The sequence below is a fragment of the Plectropomus leopardus genome, chromosome 16, assembly GCF_026936395.1.
Source record: "Plectropomus leopardus strain MGB_pleo_1.0 chromosome 16, ASM2693639v1, whole genome shotgun sequence".
Taxonomy (NCBI): Eukaryota; Metazoa; Chordata; class Actinopteri; order Perciformes; family Serranidae; genus Plectropomus; species Plectropomus leopardus.
The window spans coordinates 2,444,699-2,469,489 of NC_142191.1; the positions used below are offsets into that span (position 1 = coordinate 2,444,699).

The following is a 24,791-nucleotide window of genomic DNA, read 5'->3' on the forward strand; positions in this document are numbered from 1 at the left end:
CAATGAACACCAGAGGTACTGTATATATATGTGTGTGTGTGTGTGTGTGTGTGTGTGTGTGTGTGTGTGCTCTGTTTTTGTATGTTATATGTATGTTGTATGCCACTGCCTCTATGAGTGAAAAATGCATGAAGCTTTGGTCCCACATGATGTTTTCAAGGATATTTCCCAATCCAATGATAATTTCTCTTTTTTTTTTTTTTTACAGTTTCTGGCTTTGATGAATGGTGCAATTTTGGCTTTTTTTATCTGGGTGGGCTTGGAAGGCATGTTTTTTCTTTTTAAAGATCTCCATAAATTTCTCCAGAAAAAAAAGCCAAAAATTTTAAAAGAAAAAAAACCCACCAAAAGTGATTGAAAAAAAAAACGAAAAGTTTTGAAGAACAAAAGATCACCAAAAATATTTGAAAACCACCAAAAAAATAAATAGATAAATATAAAGTAAATAAATGCGTCCTTTCAAACCCACTGACCCAAACATGTTTTCTTTAAAAATCTCCAAAAGGAAAAAAAGAAAAAAAAGATCACCAAAAAAATGACCAAAAAAATCATTTTAAAGGAAAAAAAATCACAAAAAAGGTTTGAAAATCACTTTTATTCAAAAATAATTGGTTAAATAAATTTAAAAAACATTTAAAATTGTACGCCACTCCCCTACACCAATATAAAAAATCATCAAGTCAAAATCAAAAAGTCCCTCCCGAGTACTTAAAGAATTATTTGAAACCCCTCCCCCTTTTTGCACCACCTCCTCCACTCTCATAAATAACAAGCAGTTCCTAATAATAATAAAAAGCCCCACATCTAATAATCTGCTGAAGGAAACGACAATCCAGCATTTCTCCTTTTTTTCTTCTCCATATATGAATCTCATATTATGCGAACAGCACTCTGAATACTGACAGCAACTTTATAATGCAAGTCAACTTCTTAGAAATAAACCTACAGCATCAGTCCCAAAGAACAAACTTCTCCACGGCTCCTCAGTCCCGTCTCATCTTTGAGCCCTTTTTATCCTCAAAAAGCTGGCGTTGTTTTTCTTTTGGCGTGGAGACACTCCTCTTCCACCTATCAAAACGCATTTGATTTCCCTTGATTTTTTTTTTTTTTTTAAATTCACTCTTGAGTTCCCGTTTCTTTTCTGGGATGGATTGTTTCTTTGTGTGTTTAGCCAGTTGCATTTTTCTTTTCTATTTATTCAACACAAACCACTGTGGCTGCTTCCAGAGAAATATCAGATTCATTACCGCCTGTGCGCCCAAGGGTTTCTCCTCTGAAACACACTTATCAGGTTTTTAAAGCAGCAAATATAAAAGAAAAAGTGACTTTTAATAATATTCAAATGTCACCTATTATTGCTTGAATTCGAGCTTTTATGCATGGCCTGGCTGGTGCACCGACGCTAAATTTACAGTGAAAACATGAGTGGAACTGAAGCGCTACCTTGGGAACTCTGCAGCTGATGAGAATGATCCTCTGAGGTCTATGTTTAGACATGAGAAACCCTCGAGGCTGAGGAGGTTTGTTTTGTTCAACAGGGAATACAGTTAAACTATACACCGTGATGAAAGAGTGTCACACACACAGCGTAGCACCCGCCGTGATAAAAGATCATAACTGTGTGTTCAGCTTCTGAAGGAAAGCAGCGTGCTGACAACGTTGGCACTATCGTACCATTATAAAACATATAAAACACGACATGTCCTCTCAGTGCCTTTGCCAGGTTTGATGCTACAGCTGATGTATGATCCCAGTCTTTGATCAAACACCAGTTCATTCCTGCAAAGCCGTAAAGTTGCTCTTGTGCAAACGTTCCAGTAAAAAAACACATGTGGTTCATTTTGGACGCTTTATATAAACAGGAAACAAAACCCAAATCACCACGCAAAACCAGTCATTGTAGAAATGCTTCTGTTCTGTGTCACTGTTGTTTACTGCTGAAATCGTTCCAAAATAAGCTGCAGCTGCCACTTACTGTGAAGCACAGTGTGTAACTAAAAGGAACAGCCAACTTTCACTGCCACAAGTTGTCCATTTTCACTTCATTTTATATGCATTTTATACGGTCAATTTTTAGCTTTATCTTTATTATAATATTATCTCAACTGGTTTTATTTTCCATTTTATGTTATGTGCTTTCTTTGTTATACTTATTTTTTATCTTACTTTTACTAGTATTATCAAGTTGGTTTTATCCATGTGAAGATGCATTCTATGCATTTATGCCATTTTTTAAAATTATTATTATTGTTGTTGTTGCTGTTGTTATCACAGCCTGGGATATGTCAATGATTGATAGCAACATTGATTATGACAGTGCACTAGTGGAAATAGCATGTATTTCCTCCATATGCCAAATATGGTAGAATATATATATATATATATATATATATATATATATATATATATATACATTTCTGTTATATATATTCTTTAAATGACATCATCGGTTTGGAAAATACTAAAAAATTAAAAATTCCAAGTCAAAAGCCCAGAATGACACCCAGAAATAATACAAGTCATGTTTTACTGTTTTGATGGCTGTGGGATCAAAAATGTCAGTTTGAATGGGTTTCAATGGAGCATTTTTTGACCTGAACAGTCTGAATGTAACTATTTAGTTTCCACAGTGTATTTTAGACTTATTGTAGGAGCTGAGCTGGAAATTCACTGATTAAACAAAAATACACAATCAGGACAAAATGTACACCATATGCATGAACACAACCAAGATTTAAAAAAAAAATGAAGTATGAAATGCTCATAAAAAGGGCCAAACAGTCTCTAAGGATTTGCCAAATAATCACACCTTTTTATCAGCTGTGAATTCTTTCTTCAGCTGTATTGTTGTCACACGTATCTGAACAGAGCTTAGTTTGACAGATCATAAGAAAGTGAGAGCAGCAAAGTTACATCTGAGGCGTAAAGCAGAAAACAATGACTGAACAGGAAGACGTTTGCGGTGGATGAGACTTATTCGACATCCCTCTCTGTCTGCTCCTTCAGCATCTGTTCGAAGATTTCCTGATGAGCCCGAGGCTACGAGCTGCCGAAAACCAGACAGCTCATCAAAGTGACTGACAGGTGTTGGGGTGTGAACTTGACCAATTGAGTAGGAGGAGAAGGGAGGAGCTGACGAGGCACTTCCTGCCTCGAGGCATGTAGTTACTAATATTAGCCGAGTGTGATCGTGATCATTTAGGAGGTTTTTCCTCTGAGGGAACCGGTGGTGAAGTTTGTACTGCAGCAGTCAGAAAGGATGGTCGGAGCACTGTAAGGGCTCATATATGACTAACCCACAGATGATGTTTTTCCGTAGGTCAGCCTGAAAACGTCGCCCTGGTTCCTTTGCCAAAAAGCCTATGGGATTTTTCCATAGCATTTTGGATTATTGCAGAAAATAACCTCAAATGTATAGCAAGATAATCTTTACAAGTCAACGCTAACTTTCAGGATTTTTGAAGCTTAAATGTAATCGCCACAAGGAAGAAGCTAGTGCTAGGCTAAAATGAAATACAGAAATTCAGCACGATGACGTTTTATAGTCCCATTTAACCACTTGCTAACAACCATCCTTTTTTTGTAGTTAGTAATTAATTTATCTAAGATGGGAAGCTACTTTTCATAGTCCATTGCCTGATGTTAATAGGCATCCTAAAATAATTTAAAAAAACACAACATGAAGATACGATATGTACAATTACCCTAAAATCAACACTGACATTGTTGGTTTTCAATAAACCATTTTTTTACATTAAATGTAAATGAATGATATGATGGGGACTTCCTAATTGATGGAGGTACTGTGTTTAATTGGTGAGATTTTTAAGACACATAAAAGCTTCAAAGTTCACTATGAGGTATTTGCTGACATTTTTTATGTCTTAACAGAAGGCTCTGTCTGTATCTATGAACTTTTAGAAAATGTGCACAAATACGACGGAAATCAACGCAAAGTACGTACAGTAGGCCCCATGTCCCTATAGGTATCTGACTTCAGCATAAATGAGCCCTGAGTCATAACTTAGTTGTTTTCCTGTTAAGTGAGCGCTGCATTAAAGCAGGCGGGCTCCATCCCAAGGGCACCACGGCCCAAAAACAGCTCCATCTTTGTTATGAGGTAAAAATTACAAAGCTTCTCTGACCCTATTCAGATGCCAAGGGCTTTATGGCTCTATGCGCCTATTTATGACCACTTCCTGGGTGCAGCGGAGAGGAGGGGTGGGCGATCGCAGGGTGCCACTGTGGCTCTGTCACTCTATTAACAAAGGGAGGACACACAGAGGAGCAGCGCATTCATCATCCAGCCAGCAGCCGGCCCTGTGGAAAAGACAATACACATTTCTCTGAGCTCACATTTGGTTGTAGTGCTGCAGATGAGTGTGTGTGTGTGTGTGTGTGTGTGTGTGTGTGTGTGTGTGTGTGTGTGTGTGTGTGTGAGCGCACGCGCAGCTGATGGTGTTAGATCCCTATGTAGTTGAGGTAAGTGATGGCGACATCCCACAGATCCTCTCCAGACAGCTGGGAAAACTCTAATGAGCCTGTGAACCTGCTGAGAAGTGTGTGTGTGTGTGTGTGTGTGTGTGTGTGTGTGTGTGTGTGTGTACACAGCTCTGTGCTTTTTAAATCTGTAATTCTTATCCCAAGATTGAACAAAAATAGAACACTTTTAGAGAGACGCATCTCTCATGGCTTGAAAACGCAGCTCTTCATATTCCCTAAATATAAATACAAAATGAAATCAACTTCGTCTGAACCACAACATCAGCTGTCTCCCTCAGCTCCATCACAATCTCTTGCCTGCTTCCCACCAAGTGAAAAAAAAAAAATTAAAATTAAAAATAAAATAAAAAAAAAAAACACTTGGCAATAAACAGGACTCTGTACGGCTGTTTATTGTTAATACAGATTGAATTTGCGTGTGTGTGACTTTAGCTGTGTGTCATTCCTGACAGTCGCCCAGCAGGAGGGGAACACACACTCCATCTTGTGACCTTCGCGGGTGCTAACGTCGTTGCCATGGCAGCGGGGTTTGATGCTTTCTGACAGGTCTGATTTGTCCTTGACAGAAATACGGCTGCAGGCCTCGCAGCTCCCCCCTTGTCCTTGTCTCATATATACAGTATATACAGTGTGTATACATTCACACACACACACCAACAAACACCAACACACACACACACACACACGCGTGCGCGCGCTTTCATGCAGTGAAATTACATTTTAACTGTGTGAGCTCAATGTGAGTCTTCCAGCTGCCAGGCACCCCGCTGGATCGCTACAGCTCAAGACTAAGGGACTGTTTGTTATTTATGAAAGTGGAAGCATGTGGAATACATTTTAAGAGTTTAAGTGTTGGAGAAGAACTGATTTTTATTTTGGTTTACAGGAAGGGCATGCAACTTGGCTGTATTTTGTATGTATGTTAACACAGATTTTTTTTAAGAAAACATGCAGCCTATTTCCTTATTCCATTATGCCTTTTCTTTCTTAACTTTTTTTTGGCGATTTAAAAAAAAAATTGTTGGCAACTTTTCTATTACTTGAATTTTTTGTGCTTTTTGAAGAAATTATTTTGGCAATTTTCTCTAAAGATTTTGGGTAATTTTTCTCAGAATACATTTAGGAGATTTACAGGTTTTTTTGGGTGATTTTTAAAGAAAACCCTTTAAAGATTTTTTTTTCCTTTAGGAAATTTTGGTGATTTTTAAAGAAAATCCTGCAGGTTTTGGAGAGAATGTTTTCTTTCACCAAAATCACCATTTATTTCCAAACTGACACAATCAGAGTCAGAAACTATAAAAACAGATATTATTATTGGATTTTCAAATTTTTAACAGTCCTCAGACACATCATGTGCGACAGACGCTTCCATCAGAGAAAATAACATAACCAGATCTAAGCGTGAAAAAGTGATATTTGATCAAAATCACATTATTGTATGTACCTTTTAAAATTTAAAAATAAACTGTTTGCATGAACGAATTAGCATGTACAACAAGATAATTAATCGATCATTAATTGTTGTTGGTGGGTCATGCTTTTTCCCAGGTTACTCAAGTCTCAAAGCTTAAAGAAAAATATTTGTTGCTCAGAGGACTATTTTTTAAAAATGGTCACCCTCAGCCACCCCCCTCCTCTGATAAATAAAGAACAGGCCCTAAAATGAACCGTTTGAAGAACAGAGACCTCTCCTCTCTTCACTTGACTTTCCCCGGTGACTCTTTACCTCGAGCTGGTTCACAGGCTAAAGGTTCAATGAGGGCTGGATGGAATCACAGGACGGAGCTGCTGCTGGACTGAGTCATGAGCTGATATTTCACTGTATAATAGATGGTGGTGTAGTGAGATAACCTGGTCTATCTGATGATGCTGCACACACACACACACACACACACACACACACACACACACACACACACACACACACTTCCACTCTCCTCCGTGCTCTTAATCTCTGTCTGGGCTGCACGGGGACCCGGAGTGCACCTCCCTGACGTTGACAAAGCGCTCTGGGTGTTTTTGGCAGTCCCCCCCTCACCTCCCCCCTCAGCTACCTGCTCACCACTTCATCAAAACCGCGGGCACCAAAATGGCGAGGGATCCATCAACTTCCCACGCTGAGAGATGATGTCATCAACGAGGGACACCTCCTGGGGGATTGTTGCTGATGGCTGACATAGATCAGAGACGGTAAGTAGCCCGCAGCGCTGCGGTGCAGAATAACACTGCATCCAGATGTGAAAAGATCTTTATTCACAATAACACAGGAAATCTCTCAGTGGATGTGATTTAGTTCATGACTTTTTAACCTTGACCCGTCACTGTTCACTGCTGTTGTAGTTTAAAAACACATACGTATACTCTGTGTGTTCAACCTTTGTAAAGCCTCCTGCAGCCTGTGAGATTTTTGCAATTTTATAAGTTTAGTGCAGCCACACTGTGCGACACGGATCTTAATAAACTTGGGTATGACATCAAGTTTGATGCATGCAGACTGTGTGATGACATCACCTAATGAATCGTAGGCTATGACCGACGACCATCTACGTCAATACACATGAACAGAGGGTCGTCGTTCATCTGCGCCGCAGTATAGAGAAGAGGAGGAGGAGAGGAATGTGGACACGGTCATGGCGGGAAAAACGGCCAACTTGGCACGACAGTTTTGCAGCAAGAGCTTGAAGCAGACTGTCCTTAATCGCTTCACGTGACAGCGGCCGTCATTGCACCTCTCTCATTGTGCGACGTAGGACCACCATTTTTGGAGCCACGACCAAAGATATCGCCACGTTTCTGCCACGATTGTTATCTTTCGTTTGAGACAGCCCAAAATGACAGTGTGTACGGAGCTTTGGACTCAGCTGAGTCACAAGAATAAAATTTTGGTATTGTACGTTTCTTCAAACCACAGACACATTACATTTGTAAATTTCATATGTATCAAATCAACGATTCTTGAGTTACGTAGTTTATAAGCTGACTTTGTCACTGGCAGGTTGAGGGTATGCTGGATAACCAACAAACAACAAAAACTTTTTTAAAATTTTTCTTTTTTTTCAGTTATCAAGTTTTCAGCAGCTTTTTAGCCTCCAGACATGGATGTTTTTACTGAAGTGATGTTTGCATAAACGTGCAATGCCAACATTTATTCTGGTGATTAAAATGCAAGGCTATCACTTGTTTTTTTGTTTTGGTTTTTTTGCACTGTGGACATGTTTTTTGAAAGTTAAAGTTTTCACATCCCATGGAGGAAAATAAAAAGAACCTGTAAAATAAACATTTGTCTTCTCTCTTCAATAAAACAAACTAAAATATTTTCCAAGAGTGTAACTTACTGTGGCCTCGAAGGACAAACCAAATACAAAAGGGATGACACAAACAACTGAATCTACACATATCAAAACACACAAGAGTGAAAGCACAGACATGAAGGGAAATGCACTCCAAAATCCAGAAACATTACATTTACAAAAACACATTCAAAAGGCAGAGAAATGTCCAGAAGCAGATTGCGCATACTGCAAAACCTCCTGCAGTGTGAAGACCTGATGCAAGTCAGAGACAATGCAAACAAAAAAACAACCAGACACAGGAGCCAATTATTATGTGCATCGACGAAAGGAAAAGTTTATTTGAAGTTTTTGCTCCACTGTCATCAAAAGATAAAAAACATCAACAGAAGTGTATGTTATTAGCAGTGACGGGTAAGTGATTTGAAAAGTCTGAATCATTTTTAACTCTCAAGGACTGTTTGGTGCATTTTACACACTTTTCATTCTTCTTTTTGTTACATAATTTTGTATGTGTTAATGCATGATTTTGAAAAGGTTATTTTGTGTGCAGAGCGGCGTGAGTGAGTATTTGACACTGCACAAAAAAATAATAATGTATAAAAATTATGTTGCTGCTAATCATTGACATATCCCAGGCTGTGATAATCAAAAAAGCAAATCTACTTAGCACGTAGTATGTTAAATATAGCAGCATTATGACAAAAATTTGGCATTTAAAGGGTAAAAATTTGGAAAATAAATGAATATTTGATATGTATGATTAGGACTGAAGTCAGTTAAAAAATTACCTTAATGAAAGTATTCATTCACTAATCACTGACATATCCCAGGCTGTGAAAATCAATTTTATTTTGAAAAAAATCAATTAATAAATAAAACTAATAACAATATATATATACTGTGGCGAGTTTTATTGGATTAAAACTCTGAAAATTTAGGAACATTTAATGTTTACGATTGTGACTGATGTTGATTTAAAAAGATAAACTCAATGAAAGTAAAAAAATAATACTGTGGCGAGTTTTATTGGATTAAAACTCTGAAAATTTAGGAACATTTAATATTTACGATTGTGACTGATGTTGATTTAAAAAGATAAACTCAATGAAAGTAAAAAAATAATATTAGTGTATATAGTGTAACATTTTTTAAAGCTTGATTTTGACAAGTGCTTTTTTGCCTTTTTTTTTCCACAAAAATGGTCTTAAACACACAGGTGTAATTGATCAAATTAATGATGGCATGGTTCCATTAAGTGTCCCAGATAGTTATTCCAGTCAGCCAGCATGCACAATACCAAGACCTTCGCTAAGTGGAATGCAGCCATCATTAATATTATTAAATACACCTGTGATTTACCTGCTGTGACAAAAAAAAAACTTTAGCGGTTGTTATTTCTCAACTCAGCTGCAACTAATTTCAAAATAATTTCAAAGTTGTGCTTTAAAAATATTTATTTACTGAGTAGCTTATTTCAGCCTGTGGCAACTTCATGCAGGAGTCTGAAGCTGCAGGATTCACAAAAACCTCTGACTCTGGCCAAAACCGGGTAATTACAGACACAAGCTAAGAAGAAACAAAAAGAAAATAATCCAACTTTGTAGCTAATGGAGCCTTTTTCAAGCTTTAAGCGAAACTAATACATCTGAGGCTAACACATCTGAAGCTAACACAACAAAGAAATTAGCAACTGTCATTCAAGTTCCGGTAAGACAAGCTAACTAAGGTAACAAGCTAACTTAGCTACCTAAAATGTCACTGAATAAAACCTTGCACTACTTACAACTGGAAAAAAACATAACATTTTTGCTAATATCAGTAGTATTAACTCACTCACTGCGCTATTTATCAATATAAACTTTACTATAGTTAGGCTGGTACCATTTAAATTGATAATTGCTAATTTCAGTGCTAACTGCCTAAGCTAACGTCAGTGACTCAGCACAATTAGCACTTAGCCACTAATGTTTCTTTGCATTACAAAATTAGCTGTTTCCAGTGCTTTTATCACTGCCCACAGTTTATAACAACATTAATGTGTAACTTCCCAGTATTCATATTATTCCTGGAGGAGATAAGTTATTGTAGAAATGATTATGGGTTCAGCTCCCGGTGAGTTAGCAGGAGTAGCTGTAAGCTAGTTAGCTCCATAGGCTGTCTGTGGTTAGCTCCAGTGGTAGTTAATTGTGGCTAACCATCAGTGTTGGTTCTTTTTAAAATAATTAGCCTTCAGTTTGGTAAATACTACTTTGTTGTTATGTTTTTATATTCGTGTTCTCAAAAATGTCTTTGCAGAGCTTTTTTCCCATGGCTTTATTTGACAAAAAAAAAATGTACAAAATATGTCAGATAAACAAAAACACAAACATACATGAGAGCGCCCACAATTGACAACATAATAAGTAATAACAATAAATAATCCTAATATTAAGACATAAATCAATAATTTTGCTTTTTTTTTGCATTGGCTTTGCTTTCTGGGTCAGGATCCTAGTATGTTTTTTGGCTGCACTTATCTTTCTGTGTTTACATATTTTCAGTCCTTCTAAACCTCAACAATATTTGTGCTTTCACCCTTGTGTTTTGGTATATGCAGCATTTCTTTTATTGTCTCAGTCTCGTATATGTTTTTTTTTCCCTAAAGGACCACCACAGAAAACATCAGTTTAAATTCTGACATACTTTTCAAGGTTACAGTCAGGGACTCTTGTTTAGCGAACCCATCAGCTCAGTGTGTTTTTTCTCTTCTTCTTTATCAGCCTTCAGAGTGACGAGGACCTTGACCAACTGTCTCCTCAGCTGCTGCAGCGTGTTTCAGTGAGTACTTCTCCATTTTCTTCCACACCGACAGCCTGTGAAACAAGTAACAACAGTGGTCCTCGGCAGGACTTTGACGTGTACATGATTAGTACATGACTGTGTAGTCTGTGATATTGTGTAATCTCTCACTATAGCTGCTCCAAATCCTATTTGAAGTAACGTACAACACTTTAAGGCTCCCTAAGTCGTCTTGCCTGACACTCATCCTGAATTAGCATTTTTGCTCTTTTCTTCATTATTCCGGTTGTATCTGGATTTCTTTTGGGAGTGATGCAGTCAACAATGAGCGGACCTTATTTAACTCATTTTGGCAAAATTAATGAGCTTAGAGCAGGGATACTTAACTTGCTTTGCTTGGGGGCCACTTTTGCAAAATGACAGGAGACCAGGGGCCCCATACAAGTTTCTAGGATTTGGAGGCTTTTCATGTATTTTAGTACCTTTCTAGTGGGGCTAGGCGATATGGAAAAAAGTATTTTCATGATAATTTTTTTCATATTGGTCAATGTCGATATATATCACAATATACATCAAATCACTATTTCTGTCAAGCTTAAAGGTTCCCTTTTACTCCTAAGTGAGATATGAAGATACCATAAGGTAAATTTTGATTAAAATATTTATTTTCTGTTAGACATTGAACATGTAAAATATACTGTAGAACAGGCATCCCCAACTGTAGGACCTAATCTACTAAAATCAAAGAGGTCCAGCACATTGTGCTGATAATAGGCCAACCTCTCCTGACTGCAGGAATCTGACTTCAACTTCCATCAAACTTCTGTGCTATTAATCATTTTACAGACTATTGGACATGTCCACACTGGAGTGGGCTGTCGCACATGTCCACACTGGAGCAGGTTGTTGGACATGTCCATGCTGGAGTAGACTGTTGGACATGTCCGCGCACTGGAGCGAACTATTGGACATGTCCACGCTGGAGCGGGCTGTCGCACATGTCCACGCTGGAGCGGGCTGTCGCACATGTCCACGCTGGAGTGGGTTGTCGGACATGTCCACGCTGGAGTGGGCTGTAGCACCTGTATGCACTGGAGCGAGCTGTTGCACATGTCCACCCGCTGTAGTGGACTATTGGACACAGATCCACATTGGAGCGGGCTGTCGCACGTGTTTGCCCTGGAGCGGGCTGTTGGACATGCCTGCGCTGGAGTGGGCTGTCGGACATGTCCACGCGATGGATGTCTGCGCTGGAACGGATTTATTTTCATTGTGAATTAGAGAGGGGTCGCAGGGCCACCAGGCACCCTAACGGGGGCCAGATTTGGTCCGCGGGCTGTAAGTTTAGTGTCACTGTCACAGATCCTCCTTCATGAGTGCATCCGTCATGTATTAGTGTGTACCTGTGTATGGTATTTTACCTTGCCCTCACAAGAAGAATTTGGATTTCCCCGCTCAATTCTTCAGCCCCTTAATTGACATAATTAGAGGATTACAGTGTAAAGCTGCTACTCTGTCACTCCTGGGCTGCAGCCGGCGAGGTGACAGTGCTGCGGCGGGATCCGCACACTGCCTCTCGGTTTGACACCAACATCCAGGAGGACAACAAAGATAAGGGGCGGCTGGAGGGAAAGCCCTCGTTCTGACAAGAGCAAATTAACCTGCTGTGCCCGACAGAGAACTGCTGCTATCTCCTCCTGTTGCCCCGTTCATACTCCTTCCTCCCTCGTTTCTTCCTCTCCTCCGGGGCTGCCTTTGGAAATTTCACTTTTTTTTTCTTTTTTTTTTTTTAATCTTAACAACTTAAGAGCTGGCATCTTGTCATTGAATGTAGGCGCGCATCTTTTGTCCCTGCTTATTAATATAATCATCTGAAACCTCTTTATCCCTCCCACTCTTATATTTACCAAATTATCCCTCTTATTCTTGCCTGCTTTCAGGGTTTGTACGGTCATGAAAAACCTGTAAAAAGTCAGGAAATTTGCAAATAGTAATTTCCAGGCCTGGGAAAGTTTTGTAAAACTTAATATACCCTGGAGGTTTTTGGATAAGTCATGGAATTTTGTTATGCAAAGCTGTAAAATAACAAATGATTTGTTTAAGGCCTGTCGAAAATTGAAAAATTCAACGATAATTTCTGTTGTTAGAGTTTTTGTCTGTGGCATGTGGTGTAATTTTAGGTGACTCTTAAATCGCCCACATGTTTGGAGGGCATGTTTCCTTAAAAAGCACCAAAAAGATTTTTCTAAAATAAAAAAAGTCAAAAATGTTCCCTTTAAAATCCTTTAAAAATTTCAAAGAAAAATAATGCCTTTTCTATTTATTTTTAATTTAAAAAAAAAAAAAAAATTATAAAAAAAAGCCAAAGCCTTTGGGTAGTATTGGTGGTCATTTTAGAGAGTGTATAGTCTTGAGAATTTGCCCCAAAGTCATGAAAATTTATTCGTAAAAATGTGAATGAACCCTTTTTTAATCCTGCGACAAGATGACCTCTCAGCCTCTCTCGCTCTCTGTCTTTCTCTCTCCGTCCCTCTCTTATTATTGGCGTAGCGGCACAGTAGCCTCAGGCGTCTCACCTGGTGTGGGTCGTTACTAATCATATCCCGGAGCTAAATTGACTAAAATGGCGTCTTTATCAGGCCTTTGTTGTCCGTAATACCTTTGCAGAACCCCAGGTGTGGATTAAACCCTTATATGTCTGAAGTTATCTGCTGCTGCCAGAGCGTGTCTCTCAGTGTGTGTGTTTGTGGTCGTTTTCACCTCGAGGGAGCCTGGTGTGAGGTTATATACAGCAGAGCAGCAGGTTGGCAGCGGGAACCTATAGCCTGTCATGTATATAGAGGTTGCACCCGCGTGTGTGTGTGTGTGTTATTTGCCAGTGTGCACAGGGAGGACCCAAAGTCTCGTGTCTAATTAAAAGGACCAGATTGGTAAATAGAGATCCTTGTTGGTCTGTGTGTTAACATGTTACGTGACCTCCCTAAATATCCTGTCTGAGGGACCTGACACATCAAGCAGATACTCGGCTGCTGGTCAGTGTTAGGCTGTTGGTGAGCGTCTGTTGCCCTAGTTTTTGTGTGTCCCGCACTGTTGGCACTAGACCGAACTTAGCGTGTATTTTTGTTTCAGCCAGTTCAGCATGACAATCTTTGATAATTCTTTTTTTAAATGCTCAGCACCCCTTCATCCCTCACAAATAATGAACAGTCCCTATCCCTAACCACAGAGGGAAGCCTGTGTGACGACTAGGAGCACACGCAGGTCACTGACTCCAGTTAAAGTCAGACTGAGATGTTTACATGACAATATAGTTCGACTTCCAATCACTTTATCAAGCTGTGTTCCGATTTCAAGAAATTCGATTTAGTTGGATTTCTGTCATGCTAACATGCTTACATGTATTTTAAAACTCCAGTTTTAGTCAGAAAGTGTAAATCCTTTGCCCCCTGTGCTGAAGTGACAGGTAGACCCGATCTCTCAACGTGACCTCTGCTGTCAATACCGAGTATGCTGAGCGACGCTGTGTTCATTTGTCTCTCCCTCCCTCCGCCTCCGCAACATCCGCCCTCCCTTTGTTGTCATTTTCTATAGATGAAGCTCTCACTCAGCAGCTGCTAATCTCAAAGTTACACATCAGCTGCACATAGACGCACTGTACGGTTTACACAGCGTCATGAAGCGATCTGAGTGGACTCATGAACGCTGATCACACACACATTAATTAGAGATTGATGAAAATGCACAGGTGAGTACTCGTCTGTGTGTGTGTGTGTGTGTGTGTGTGTGTCCCGTCAGGCAGCACTGACACCTCTTACCCAGGATTTCCACTGCTTACATGTGCGTTGCGGTACAGCTCCCTGAGGTTTTGCTCCGTGCTCCCTCATCCGTCAACTCCCACTGGTTGTGGTTTGAGTGCAGCACTGCCAGATCAGCTGGAGTGGCGAGAATCACACGCAATATATAAGTACAGAAGAAGTAATAACTTCATCCACTACCAAAACTGTCAATATGGTGTTCCACGCAATTTCCTCTCTATGGTTGTCCTTATAAAAAAAATACAATTTTGTGGTTTTATACCTCCACAATTAGCTTTTCTTTGTCTGTGTTGTCGATAGTGACCTCTGAAAACCTTTGACCTGGATCCCCTCATTGTGGCATTTTGTTGATGTAGTGATCAGACTAAACACATGAGTGTTTTATTCTGAAAATTAACCGGATGTTTTAATTTCTGACTTCCTGATGCAAAGTGCTCAAGTGTCTGGCAGAAACAGGAGCCTTGTGTATCTGATCCGCAAGCATCGGGACTCCCCAAGCTGAGACAAGGTCGAACCTCAACGCAGCGGAGCCAGTGGAAGTTAACACATAGACTAGAGTGTAATCTGTTTGCTCCATCTGCCATGACGGATCGGAACCAGACCGCACACGGATCTGGTGGAAATTAGGGGTTACAATCAGCCGTTTGTGTGTAGATCAATCTCGCTGTCAATCCAAATGCAGTTTACTGTCTGTTGCCATTGTTGTTGCAGTTTTAGGGTCACAGATGATGAAGATCAGTACAGGAATAATACTAAATTGAAGTTTTCATTCAGAATAGATATCATCTTGGATCTCTGGTGTGATTGGGTACAGTGCAGTGATTGTTGCTCCTACCAGGTCACAGTTCATGTACATTCAGTTCAGTTCAGTTCATTCATTCGAACTTTGAACTTTATTGTCCGTCCAGCTTCTGTCTTCATTGATCCCAACATGATCCTCACAAGAGCTTCACAGCTTCTTGCAGAAACAGAAAGCTAATCTAATCTGAAGGTTGTAATATGTGATCTTTACTTAATCTACTGTCTCTATAAAATCGAGGAGTTTTGTTTTTAACCCTTAGGGCTCACTGTAATATTACACACACTTGTATCACTCTGCGCACTATGTGCCTTTCAGAATCAAGCTTTAAATGGTGTAGACTATTTGGAATAATGTTTCAGGTGTTTAGCATGAGAATTAGTGACAGTGCGTCATTGCATCTCGGTGAGAAGGAGCTAAAATCCTCGCGTTTACCTGGCTGTTGCGTTCCCATCAATGCCAATAGGAGCTGAAAGGCGATAAAGCTGTGTCTACTGCAGAGTCATTTGACTTGGGTGTGAATGTGGTTTTTTGTGCAGTGGGAAAGAGGTTAGGGTGAGATTCCTATGATGTCATTCTGCATGATAATTTGTCACGTGCCTCTTTTTGGGAGAAATGGCCCTTTGAAGCAATTTCATGTGTTTTCAGGACAACAGGCTGTATGACAAATGGCCCATCAGTCCAATCAGACAATTTTTGGACTATTTCGGGCTTAAGATTTCTGAGCTGTTTGAAAAATGAAGCAATGACTTTTCTGAGAGCTAAGATTTAAGACTTGCTTTTGACTTGTCCAACAACGCTGTCCCTCCTCTGTTCTGAACCTAAATAACTATTTGTTATAAATTGTAATTTTCACAGTTTTCCAGGAGGCTCATCTCCTCATTTTACGGTGTCTTTAAGCTATGGATAAGGGATAAAGTTAGTGTCCTTACTTTTGCTTAAATTATCCTGAATTATTATCTGATACAATCAGGAAAACGAGCTGACTGTTTGCTCAAGATTCTTGGATTGAAAATGGATTTCTCACTTAAGATCTTTGGATTAATATGGATTTCTTGGTATCTAATATCTGCACACCCCAGTCTCTCATCTTCATTCTGCTGCTGAATACTCCAGTCCACAACAACATCTGCACCCATCAGGTTTATTTTTACTGGAACACACAGTGCACAATCTCTTAAATTGGAGAAACAAATTGATGAGGGGCACATGAAGACACAATTAGACATAAAAAAAAAAATAGCCAAAAAGCTCTGATTGTTTGAGAGCGCTGTTGGCTCCAACTTGCAACAACAAAAATGTTGGTTTGAGGCCACCGGCGACTTGGCAAAAACAGGTTGTGTGTTTATCCATTCCTCTTTTTTTCTCTCTCAGCGCTGGTTTCAGTCCAGTTCTGGGAACATGCTGCGAATGTTCAAAAAACTTCCTCACTCCTCTGAAAAAAGGCTCTTTGTGTAAGACGCACACGCCGTATACTTAATTGTTCTAAACAAGGGGGTCGTGCTCTTCTTTACACGGTCACTTTGGGCTCCTGGTGGAGGAGCATTTTTAGAGTTTGTCAACAAGAAGCCTGCATCTCGCTTACATTCACATTTCCCCTCTTTCGCTTAACTTTATCTTTCTTTTCCCTTACTCTCTCTCTTTCTGTTTTCTCATTTCCATCATCCCAATGTCTCTCTATCCCCCTTCACTTTCCCCTTATTGACTCTGCATAACAGTCCCAGTTATTGCAGCCTTTATGTCGACCATTACAGCCCAACCGTCTGCTTATTTGACCTACATCTGTAACTGACTGACAGCTGTGAACTCGAGCCGAGGCCAGATGAATAAAGGATGCATATGCACAGAAACCACGCACACACCATTTCCCAAACATAAATGGGTATTTAAAGGAAAAACATGCCCACAGTATCTGAAATTCACTTCTTGACTTACCAGCCAAGAGAGCTGGTGGATAAAAAACCCACTGGCCAAGCATATTTTTTATTATTACATATAAATTTATCTCAGTGTATTTAATTCAGATAAAAATGCATTACCAGTCAGTCAAATTTTAATTATATAGCACCTTTTAAAAAATCTAATGGAATTCAAAGTGCATAACAGTTTGATTGAAGAAACAAAAACAAGAACAACATATGAAATAAGCAAAGATGGATCTTAAAAAAATATAGAATAAGTAAAAAACATAACATTTTGATAGTAAGACACTATACAAAAGCCGCAGTAAGAGATAGATTTTTAGTTTACGTCTGAAAGTGTCAGTATTTTCAGCTCCTCTCAGATTATTTTGAATTCAAACTTAAAGAAGAAACCAGAGCAAAATATGACAGCATTTTGACAGTGTATATATCTTGAGTTTTTATTGTGAAGAGGAAGAATGCAGGAAATGGGGCAATGTAGGAGGCAGAGTTTGTCATTTTGGCTAAAACCATGGAGCCTCTGTATTGATATTTCATAGCCTTCATTAGTAAGCGCACAATACTTGCTAGCAGTGACCAAGGTATAATAAGTTCAGCGGATTGGCTGATAGCTTTGTGGCATTGTTTAATATAAGGGACAGCGCTACAGATAGCCAGGTTTCGCTGCACCATGCAGGAGTGTTTGTGTGTGACGCACGTTCTCATCCCAGCTCGACACATGGTGCCGCTCTGTCCGTGACCCTCTGCATCTGCTTCTGATGTTTTAGGTATCCTTCTGCGTCCGCTGTTTGCGCTCTGGCTGCTGTTACCGTAATGTCAACAAACGCACATGGTGCGTGCATGGTCCTTATGTTTACACAAAAGCACATGGTAACCAACGCCAACTGATGGTTAGGATCCGGCAAAACAGGCTCATGGTGAGGTGTAAAAAAAACCCCACACATTCACACAGGAAGCAAACGCTGGACTCCCGCACTAAAGTCAGTTGTTTGTGGGACTCATCCACCTCCCCTTCTACCCGCCCTATAAGCACACTTGCCTTGTATTTTCGTCGTTACCGGCAGCGTTATTACCTGACGCTGTACTTCAGCGTTTCATGTGCATAGGACCGGTTCATTGTGGCCTCATTCTCAAGTGATGCCCCCCTGTGCATGTTGCGTGCCTTCTCATCTGACGCCATCCAGCCACGTTCTGGTTAGATATGAAAGATGGCTTTTGGTGTCATGCTCATTCAGCGACAGAGCGGCGTTATTTTATGAGTTCCCAGTGAGAACGGGCTGGCACAACCAATGCTCCAAATGGAAGCAGGATACAAGAGGCAGACGTCATGTGTACGCAAAACAGATGGTTAAGAACAAGTACGTGTCTGGCCTAACATGTGGACAAAGTTCACAGTGACTGATACATAAAACAGAAACATGCATGCGTGTGTCTTTATAAATCTGAAGAAAATAACGGGCGTATGCACTTATATGTCTGTGCATACACAGAGTTTAATGCATCTGGCCCATGGAGTTACACAGATACCTATGTGAGTGAGTGTGTGTGTGGGTGTGTGTGTTTGCTTGTCACGTGTTATCATGCATTTATCCTTACATTGGCAGCCAGGAATAACTCTCATGACCCCGTTGCACTCTCGTGTGGAAGCTGCCAGGACAAGTTAACATTATTATATGAGTTACATCACTTCAGTTTGCTCTACATGGGCATGTTCGCTCAGAGGTGTTACAGATGGTCACTATTTTGGGATGGAATCATCCAATTTTCCCTCTTTTTGCCGCTTTCATTTCCTCTTTTGTCTCATTTGATCTGGCGTCCTTGTTTCTTGCGGACTTTCAACCCCTGCACTAAATACTCATCATCATTCTTCCGTTCTCTCTGTCCCTTCCCGTGTCCTCTGTCAGCGCGAGTCATCCCGACAGAACAACGGCGAAGGTTCAAAGTGAGGGAACACACTGGAGGTCAGAGCGTATTGTGTCAACAATGACAAATCGTCATGTTTGATGACGAAAATAAAGTCAAACAAAAGCATGAAGGAGGCAGAGAGAGAGAGAGAGAGGACAAAAAAGGCAGAAGGAGTGAGAGAATAAAAAGAGACAGGAAGAGAGAGTTTAAGAGAGTGACAGTCAGAGAGAGCGGAGGGCAGAAACAGGCACATAGACGTTATCAGGATGCATGCAGGGACTTGTTTAGTGCCCGGACAGAGGCTGGCAGTGTTAGTGAGTCCATCCTGCTCGGAGAATGAAAGCGTGTGTATCAGCCCACAGGCATCTGGTTGACATTGCAAAAAGCTGCATGACCACTGGGGACCTGTCTTTACAGGGCTGGCCTCTTTTCTTGCTTGTTTTCAATGGGAAGAACATGCTTTTGCGCATTCCCAGCAGAACTGGAGAGACATATTTTTAGTGTTCAGTATGCCAGGTGCTGAAAGTTGAAAACATCTCCAAAAAAAAAAACCAAAAAAAAAAACCACGGCACTTTAAAACATGTTGACAGCGGTTTACACCAGCACAGGCATCTGAATCCTGAAAGCTCTGAGAATTTAGGCCTCAGATGAAATTTTTTCTCCTCTCTGTGATTTAATGACTGAACGATCAGATGATTGGTTGATTTATTCGGCTTAAATTGTACCCAGTGAGGACAGTTTCTTGTTTCTTCATTCGTTTCTTCAGCTGGTCGCTTCAGCAGAAGGAAAAAATGATGCATGACAAGTTGATGGATGGTGATAATAAAAGGTTTGTATAGGGCACTGCTGCATTCAAATGATCTCCGGTAGCCTACATAGCGTGCCGTATAAATATATGTCTCAGCTTTGCTTCGTCTGCATAGTTTCGCCACCATATGGATATGGGGAGAGGGATTCTGGTTGCATGTGTTTACAATTGAAAAATGTTGGTCTTAGATCAAGAGGTATATTATTTGCCTTAATACCAGGTAGCTTGGTGTTTATTCTACTGATTATTAAGATATTTGACTTTTTGTATGTTCTTTAGTTCCTTGATGGGATTTTATCAACCCATTTGCCAGTAGTGTAGTATTTGCATTGTACAACAAACCACTGATATGTTACATTTTTTTGGGAGACTCTCCCAGGTTCCTCCAATGCACACAGTTCCACCAGATTCTTTCCCAAATTAACCCTTATTTTGCTTTTTATTTTCAAACCTGTTTCTGCCATTCTACAGCATCTGTCTCACAAATTTAAAAGTGTACTGTTTCCATCTGTACAACAATACAGCTGCACAAAATGTAATTTTATGGCACTGGCACTGTGTACTTTTACTTTTGATACTGAGACCTATGCCGTTTTTCCCTAGTTTTGGTTCACCTGGACTCTTTTTGTAATAATACATGTTTAAGCTCAGCCCCTCAATGCACAATCAAGCTATATACATCTTATTTTTTTCAGGACAACCTGGGCTATCAGAATATTGAGGCTGCAGTGATGTCATTTGAATTTACAAATAGTTATTAGAGCATAAAGACAAAAGAAAAAAAAACAGAAATTTAATTTTACAGATCTTTAGTGATAAATCTCACAAAAGTATTATGTACAAGCTTTTTGTTGTAGAAAACCTTTCTCCCAAGTGTTGGGAATCATAAAGTGAAAAAATAAACATTGTAACTTTTACAGTTAAAAAAATGGACACACTTTTCCAAAAAAGTCCCATCATTTTTTTTGCAGTTGTGTGTGTATCCCATTATCTATCCCATTATGCAAAGCAGCTCCTCTCTGTGATGCTGCAGAGGGCCACATCACACTCCTGACACTTCAGAGAGGGTCCTGATTCTCCTGCCTGCTCTGCCTGCAGTGCACACAGAGTTTACATCCATATGAGGCTCTGCTGCTTGTTTCACTGTCTCCTGATTGTCCCTTGTCTCATTATTATTATTATAGTGGCTACCAGAGTTTATGCTAATGCATTAAGCACTACCAATAAGGTAGCTAGGGTGCAGTTTGCTCCAGATGACGTGTTGCAATGTAGGCGGATACAAAGCGTCAGATCGTCTTCCGATTGGTACAAGACCCCAACAACCCTCTGATTGGTCGAAAGACTCTCCAAAGGAACTATGGGAAACCAATATGGCGTTTAGCATCGATGCTAATGTACTTTTATCATCGAAATATGGATAAAATATGGACGGAAGACACCCAATATCGGATCTATCATTTTGGATTTATTGAAGAAGGTCCTGTAAAAAACACCCGAATTCCCCGGCTGGACACCGAGGCTTTTGAAAGAGGAGAGACATCCCTGTGAACGGCTCGGACAGCTTTCTCTGTCGAAAAAAGTAAGACGATCCGACACGGTCTCAAAATTGTTAAAACTTTTAGTCGCCGGCGAGTACGCCAGGTTCAGAGGGTTAAATACATTTCCCTCGTTTTACTTATAAACTTTTATATATGTAACGTTTTAAATGAAGGGCTTTTACCAGTAAGAGAGTATTTTAACAGTGTGGTTTTAGTACCTTCACTCAGATAAGGGATATAAATAATAAATACTTGCATACATATAAATACTTGCTCAAACCCTATGGCTAGCACATGTACAGCATCATAAATGTTTTTTCATTTTCCTGTAACACCAGTTTTTACTGTACAAGCCTGTGTTTGGCGGCATCACTCCTATTCTTAGCCTTTGTATGGCACCACACCTGCCCTTAAATAGTGATTAGGGAGCGTCACCTATACTAATAGGTGACTTATGATCCGTTGGGATTCATCATTTAGTACACATGGGTAAGAGCAGATTTGGATGGTAAAGAACGCCATCTGGAGTTGACTCCTCTTATATTTTCCTATCAAGAGAAATATAAGTGGATGTTTTATGTTTTATGAGTTGAATTGTTGCCAGTATTATGGTCTACCAAACTTATTTTTATACATGTTAGTGTGAGTGAGTTTTGGAAAAGAGATCAACTCCACGGTGTATGTTGATAATGTAGACTGTATGAAGAGTTGATTTTTTTATTTATTTATTTTTTTGTGACGAGTGGTCTTTAGTATTGGCTAATGCTTGTTAGCAGGGTGTAAGAATAACCTTTTTGTCCACTGTTCAAATGGCTAAAGACTGTTCAAATTTTTACCAGCTACTCAGTAGGTTACCCAGGGTTCGTAATGTCATGAAAAACCTGGAAAAAGTCATGAAATTTGTAAGTAGCAATTTCCAGGCCTGGATAAAGTTTTGGAAAATTAAATATAACCATAAAGTTTTGGAAGAGTCTTGGAATTTTGTTTAACAAATATCTGTGTGGTATATATGTGTGGTTCTGTTGAGATTGACTGAGAACAAAATCTATATTGGTTAAACATCATTTTAATGTTCACTGTGTGAGTGACATAAAACTTTGTTCTTTGAAAAGAAGATATTATTAGGTGTATGCAATGACTTTGCTGTGGTAAACATTCTGCTGATGCTCTGGAAACAACATTAAATTATGTTTAAAAGATTCAGTTCTAATCCTATCATGGTTGCAGTATCGATAAGATTCAGGAAATGGTCGAAAAAGTATGGTCAATTTGCCTCAAAGTCATGGAGAAGTCATGGAAATTTATTGGTAAAAATGTGTCTGAACCCTGATTGCTTTTTGGCTGATGAGTAAAACAAATCTATCAGTCACTTGCAGCATTTGGCTCGTCATTGGTGCTATTTTTGTGTGGTGCTTGTTGCGTTAATTCATGGACAGTAACCTTTGACAATTTTTCTGTCCATCAGCCTTTATGTACAGTATTTCTGGAAGCACTTCTATAGACAGATTTCACATCTTCAAATCCAGTGATGGGAATCCATTTGCTAATTCTGCATGCTATATGTTCCTGCTTTGAACTCTAAATTAACTGCAACATCTGTTGGAAACAAGACTCTGTAGTGTCCATTAGCATGGTCAGGATGTGTCCTTAATCAGCTGTATTGCTATATATAACAATGACCCAATTTCCTTTAGCAACCTTATTGATTGCTACTGGAAATTGGGTTCATCTTCGACATTGCCTTTTGTTCCTTGAGGTATTTGTTCCTCGATCGGTGTCATTTACACATTTTCTTTCTCCTACAGACTGTAATTCATTACAGTTAGCAAGTTCTTTGCAATCCAATTACTATATTCTTTGCACTTGTGAAGCGTTTCTCTTCCAAGCCCGGATCTTGGCTGTACAAGTAAGGAAATCTGTGCATGCAGAGAGTGCTAAAACCTGAGTGTGGTGGTGATGAAGGCCATTGGAAAAGGGATAAGTGATTCAGCAGGCGGATCAATAGAGAAAGATCCATGCCTCCCAGCCGGCTCAATCAGACCCCCTGGGGGGTGAGAGAAACATTAGGAGATGGAAAGATGGAGAGAAAGAGAGACAGAGAGAGAGAGACAGAGAGAGAGTAAGTATGCTTTCATTTAAGACCTGATTAGACAAGCGGAGAAAGAGAAGGACAGAAAATGTGGATCTTTTGTCTTGGTGCTTTGGCATTTCATTCTCAGCTGCCATGCCAATAAACCACAATGTGCTGAAGTGAATTATAATAAATTGAACTCAGCTGAAAAGAACTGGGAAATAGAGACTAAGCGCATTGGGATCAGGATAAGGATGTCAATTTCGGATAATTTTGCTTTTGATAGGTTGGTTCAAGGTTCAAGTGTACATGTTGACACATGAAAAGAATGAAACTTGTGGCTCAGGTCCTGCAGCATACGATAAAGTGACAGTGTAAAAAATAACTTGATAAATAAATAAAACAAGAAATAACTTAATAACTTAGATTTATATCTAAATAACTTTAAACGGGGACTATTAATAAGAGAAAAAGAGAGCAACATGTTAAAAACAGCAGAACCATAGCATTAGCAGCACAGCAGCGGAAAAAAAGCATTTACAAGTTAACTGGCAACTAACCAGTTAAATTTTAAGAAGAGAAAAAGATGTGAAATATAAAACAGCTGTTCCTTTCAGTCTGGCGCTCTGCTGACTCAGTGAGCTTCAGAGCTGCATTTTAAAGCGCTGTCTAATTGGAGATGGTGAAATTTTGATGTTTTGTGATGTAAATATTTTGACTTTTATTCTGTTTTCTGTTGGCTTTGCTGACAGGCAGCTGGTTAGCTGCGTTATCGTGTGGGAACACGCCCACCCTTCAGTCTCCACTAGTTCCTCGGCCGCTCTGCGCTGCACACTAACCGGGTCGGCTGGGAGCTCACCAGTCCTCCAGGAACATAGCTCAGCCAGTCCAGTTTCATTCGCAAAATAGCTTTGTCAGTGCTTTTGGCGCAAGTGCACAACTTCAAAAGGCACCTTTCACGTGTGCATGAGATACTTCTGGACAATGTCAGTTAAAAACACTACCAGTGGCGGAGTAATATAAGAAGAACAAAGATCCCTATAGGGCAGGCGGGAGTGTTGGTGGATGGGTCCCACAAACAGCAGACTTTGTCTTTTAATTTCTCGATTTATTTTTTTAAGATTTATTTTTTTGCATTTTTGCCTTTATTGGACACAACAGTTTTTAAGCATGTTTCATCCCTGCCGGTGTCTCCGCCGGTGTCTGCTCCGTTCTCATTCTCCACCAGTGTCCACTGACATCAAATAATATTTTACATTCAATAAAAAAAATAACAATAAAATATTCAATTCAATAAAATAATAACAAAAAACAACAGATATAGTGATGTCAATGGGTAACCGTTAACTTTTGACGGC

At 39.7% G+C, this 24,791-nt stretch overlaps 1 protein-coding gene across 1 annotated transcript in view; it reads left to right on the plus strand.

Moving 5' to 3' along the window:
* The first annotated feature begins 21,193 nt into the window (after positions 1–21,193).
* The window catches only part of LOC121955296 (forkhead box protein N3), a 119,605-nt gene continuing 116,007 nt past the window's right edge, over positions 21,194–24,791 (plus strand). The window contains exon 1 of the mRNA XM_088089350.1: positions 21,194–21,403. The gene's annotated coding sequence lies outside the window, so the exon portion shown is untranslated. The remainder of the gene's footprint in view (positions 21,404–24,791) is intronic.